Raw genomic sequence first — 5709 nt, 5'->3', positions numbered from 1 at the left:
ATATCTGATCAAAGAGGTTCACAAGGGGATATGTGGAGCTCATTTTGGGCCAAGAACGGTGGTTGCAAAATTGATGAACCTTGGATACTTCTGGCCCACCATGCACCGAGATGCAACCGAACAGCTCAAGAAATTTGAAGCTTGTCAAATTCATGCACTAGTTCCCAAAAGCCCTAAACACGATCTGGTTCCCATCTCTTCGGCTTGGCCATTCCACAAGTGGGGAATGGATATCGTTGGTCCATTCCCACCAGCCAAGGGTGGGGTAAAATTTTTGTTAGTAGCCATAGACTACTTCACCAAGTGGCCTGAAGTCAAACCACTTGCAAAAATAACGGGCAAACAAGTTATCGACTTTGTATGGGAAAGCATCATCTGTCGCTATGGGCTGCCAGGAGTGTTGGTCACGGATAATGGGAAGCAATTTGCCGAGAAGCCTTTTAGCACTTGGTGCAAAGAATTCAGAATCACCCAAGTGTTCAGCTCAGTTGCATACCCACAATCCAACGGCCAAGTTGAAAGAACAAACAGAACCATTGTGAAAGGAATCAAAACAAGGCTGGTAAGGCATAACAACAATTGGCTTGAAGAACTCCCAAATTTTCTATGGTCAATAAGAACAACCGAAAAGACAAGCCACAAACGAACGCGTTACAGCCTAGTGTTCTGATCGGAAGCTGTAATCCCAGTAGAAGTTGGAGTTGTGACTCAATGAACACTCAACATGGATCTAGAATCAAACAACAATGACACCATGTTGAATTTGCAACTCCTTGAAGAAGTTCGTGATCAAGCCGCATTACAAGAGGCTAAGGACAAGCAGAAAATGGAAGCTTATTACAATGCAAGAGTGAAACATGAACGTTTCAAGCCCGGAGACCTTGTACTCCGAAACAATGAGGCCAGTAAGAAAGAAAATCAAGGAAATCTTGGCCCAAAGTTGGAAGGACCATACACAATCCTTGAAGCTCACAAGGGTGGATCCTACAAGCTGGCCGACATAGAAGGCAAAAAGCTTCCAAGACACTGGAACGGAAAAACCCTTAAAAGGTTTCATGCCTAGTTAAAGTCTTAAAATATGTTTCAAGAGATGTATAATTCTCCTTTTTGTGAATAGCAACCTCTTGAATGAATGATAAAGTTTTTGTCATAACTTGTCTTAACTATCCTATAATCAAGTTGAGAACCTAGCAAGAAACTCCATGGCAAGGGCCATGTAAGGGGATGAGCTCCCAGGCCACATCGCTCAATAGGTTCAAGGGTTAAATAAGTCTATATAAGGGGTGAGTTCCTATATCAATCCAACTCCATGAGACTTAGAAAAATTTTCAACTAAAACTCATCTCATAGACAGGTCTGAACAGCCTACACCAATTCCTTCCTTAAGCTTTGAAAAAGTTTACGAAACAAAACGTACACTAAGAAGCGATACAAAGGGTAACCAACATGTGCTTTTTACCTAATGAAGCCTTGAAGCTAAAGTGACTGCAGCACTAAAACTTCTTAAGAAAAGTTAGCTAAAAACACATCAAACTAACAAGGCAAGCAACCACAACATAATTCATAGAACATCACGATTCCTAAACAAAGCCTTAAAAGGCTATAACCAACATGCCATTCAGGCTAAACAAAGGAAATCACAAGGATTCCCATAATAATGTTTAACGGCCAACAAAGGCCAATAACAACCACAAGAGCATAAACCTTAAGGGTTTCATGCTAATTCCTAAATTGTTCAAAGATTACATAACATTGTTTAAACACCAAAAACAGGCTTTGAAGTACTAGCCTTACCACGCTTAGTTTTCTTGGACTTCTTCACTTCAGGGCCAACATCAGCAACAGCCGAGCCTTCGTGGCTTGCCTCATGAGACTCGTCGCTGCCCCCAGACAAAGTTTCATCGCTATCACCAGAACAGGAAAGCTTCTTGGACAAGGACTCAAGCACCTCCTTGGAAACTTTTTCATCAAGGCCGGCTGGTTTCAAACCTTGCAAAACGGAAAGAGGCTTACCAAAGCATGACGAAACCTCACCCACATAAGGGTAAGTACGCCTTTCCATTGCAATAACCGTCTCTGAGAAGAGCTTGGAAGCTTCAGGGTTGAACATGGGCGACTGCTCCATAGGATGACCAGCTTCGTGATGCTTAAAACCAACAACAAAGCCCAAATGCTTCCCATAACTCAAAAGCTTTATATAAACATCGCCCAAAACTGAGTTGAATTCGGAGGAATGGAGCAGATAAGTCTCAACTTGGTGAAACCCGTGCTCAATTAGCCACTTGTTGTCGTTAGAGGTCTGGGTGACCGAAGCCTTCAAGCCTTCCTTCTCCATCTCAAAAGCCTTCCTCTGCACCTCAAAGGCTTCCCGGTCAGCATCCAACTTAGCCCTATCAACTTCCATAGCTTTCATCAACCCTGCTACCTCAATCTCATAGCTACGGGACAACTCATAAATCTTCTTAACATAACCCTCCTCTTTCTTCCAAAAGCCATCAATCTCTTTCTTCATCTCAATCATAGAAGTTTTCATCCCCTCCTTCTTCTTGGAAAACTCCTCATACTCCTGCATCCCCTTTCTAAAACGAGTCACACCCTCTGCCAAAAGGGCAGAAAGGTTGCAGGAACTCAAGATCTACCTTGACAACATAGAATCACCTTCCATACCAGAAATAGTTTCACGAACACCAGGAGGAGCAAAATTGGCTAAAACATCAGCACAAACCTACGGATCTTTGAAGCTATCACCAACCTTCACATTCCGCTCCGGCACATAAACTGCATTCCCATCCAACCCTTGAACCATCGGTATCACAACCTTCTTGCCAGTCGATTTCTTCTTCTTGGAAAGAACCAAGCCCTGCTCCTTTTCAACCTCCACACCTGGACCCTGATCTTCGACAACTTGAACATCCTCGCTAACTTCAACAGGTTCGTGAGAAGATGATAGGCTAGGAGATTTCAACAAACATCGTGTGGAACAACGAGTAGAAGCCTTAGGAGCAGTAGCTTTGGTAAACCCTTTGACTTTTGGAACTCCCACATACCCTAAACCTTCGAACCTACCCTCTTTCTGTAACACCCCGCAACCGCAGCGGAAACGTAAACGGGGTGCGACAGACTCGTCTGATATCAACCACCTTGTTTATAAAGAAAACTGAATACATTAATATACTTCAAATTACATTATTTGTATTTCATTACCGTCTAGGTGATACACACATCATACAATACGATACACAATTCTATTTGTTATAATGTATCCTAACATCCTGCACGCAAATCTTACACACATCAAGCACTTAGCACGTAAGCAATCACTTCATCTTAGTTGTACCTGAAAAGCATGTGAGAAAACGGGTCAACTACGAATAGTTGGTGAGTTTCACAATTTGAGTAAACCATGATAAATCCATATCAAAATATAAAATTATCTGGGGACACTGTTAACCCAGTACCGTACTCATTCCGGGGGCAACGTTAACCCAGAAACACTTCCAAAGACATCTGGGGACACAGTTAACCCAGTAACACTTCCAAAGACATCTGGGGACACAGTTAACCCAGTAACACTTCCAAAGACATCTGGGGACACAGTTAACCCAGTAACACTTCCAAAGACATCTGGGGACACAGTTAACCCAGTAATGTACCCATTCCATACGATTCCCGTACAATCAAATATTTATAAATACACGCAAATCCATGCGTTCAGTATGTATTTAATCATTTCATTAGTAACATGCTTTCCGCCCCGGGAAAATATTTGAAAACAATTCAGAAAAAGGGGCTCGTGAAACTCACCTTAGCACATGCAAGCAGGTAGCAACAATCATTATCAGTTAACACGTCCAACCTGTAATATGATCCCTACGATCGTTACTATACACTCATTATTAATATAACTTTAACTAAGTTAACCGGTACATCTGGGGACACTGTTAACCCAGCACTGTACCCGTTCTGGGGGCAAGGTTAACTCAGAAACACTTTTCCGGACTCAGATTGCGATGTCGTTTAGAGTTCCATGGTCACAACTACTATTAGTCGTTTTTCTCGCTTTGCGTGCCTAGCACGGTTATCCGTTTTTACGTTTCAAAAATGAGTTTGGTCACACACGACCCGAAAGTAGTGGTTGACTGATAATTTAATTAAAGTTGTGAGATTTGAGCTCGGTTTAGACGCCCCGATTGGCCGCGGGTCCCGTTTCCGTCTTTGACGTACCGGAAACTGTTAAATCGGACAAAAATTACTCAAATCATCCGAATTATTTTCGGATGATTTATTTTTACTTGTTTAACTCATCTATATGAAAATAGTTCATTTTTAGGGTTTTTATACACCAGTCAGCTCGCTTAAGCGAACTTCACCGGTTTACGCGTTTTAACTTTAAAAGTTTGATAATTAGCACAAATAATTATCCGTTTAATCTCGGATCTTGAAATTTTGCACAAATCAGTTTTTGACAGTGGGGAATTTTACAAAAATATTTCCAGAATTAATTTCTATATTTAAAAGTTATTTATCTATTTTTAAACACCATTTAAACACTAAATATGTCGTAAATACCAAACGATCTTAGAAAAATCCCAAATTTCTCCTGGATGTCCCTTGCCATCCACATAGTCCCCTGTAATTTTTCCAGAACCAAAATCTTCTTTTACATGCCATTTTTACTAAAACCGAGCTAGAAAACCCTAGAACTCGTTTAACCGAAAAGCCTACTTAGACTTCTCCAACGGACCTCAAATTTTGTGTGTGACTTATACATGATATAGAAAGCTTATCTGCAATTTTCCAGAATTTTTCATGATATTTAACTATTTTTCACCATTTGTGGCCAAAACCGAGCATTAAATTCACCAAATATTCATCATTTATCCAAAAATTACCAAAAATTCACAGAACTCATATTTTCATGTGTTTAACACTTCTGTAAAATTTCATGACCTAACTCTAAAGCATCAACAATCTGTCCAAATTTCCCAAAACCAAACATAACCGAATATACCTTTCGTTTTCCGCCACTACAAGCTACAAACTCGTCTTTCCGCCTTATCTACCACTAAATACAGAATCTACAACCAACATACCACAATACCAAGCAAGTTACACTCACGATCAAGCCTCTTACACTATAGTTTCGGTTATGATTCAAAAACAAAGATTTAAACCGTAAAAATTCGTTTTTGGTCCGTTTAACTCCTTTCTTGGACCAAGATCCCTTGTATAACCCGTATACATCACTTGATCATGCAAGAATCGGTTTTCATCTTTGAAACCTCATTTTCTTGCAATTAAACTCAAGAAATGAAGATATAAACGTGATTAACTCGATTCTTTACCTTATTTTCTTGCTCCAAAATCTCGGTTTTGGATCATGATCTTGAGAGGAAGAGATGGATGTTGGATATCTTGATGAAAAAAAAGAAATGAAGGCTAGGGGAATCATGGGTATTCCGATCGGAAGTCAAGAGGGTGGGGTGGGACCCACCTTCTCCATTCTAGGCCACATGTTTGGATTTCGGATATCCGGATAATGTTTTGGATAATCTGGTTCAGTTCGTTTTTCGGTTAAATGTCTAATTCGGCTTAAAACGAAGCTAAAACGGTCGTTTTTCGGCTTAAAAATGAAATTTATACAAAACCGATTTAAAAACTTTAAAAACTTAAACCATGACATTTATTAACTTAAAACATCATATCATT

The sequence above is a fragment of the Bidens hawaiensis genome, unplaced genomic scaffold (assembly GCF_021521415.1).
Source record: "Bidens hawaiensis isolate Kalapana, Puna unplaced genomic scaffold, B.hawaiensis_p1.1 tig00062823_1, whole genome shotgun sequence".
Classification (NCBI taxonomy): domain Eukaryota; kingdom Viridiplantae; phylum Streptophyta; class Magnoliopsida; order Asterales; family Asteraceae; genus Bidens; species Bidens hawaiensis.
Note: the sequence above shows the minus strand (reverse complement) of the source record.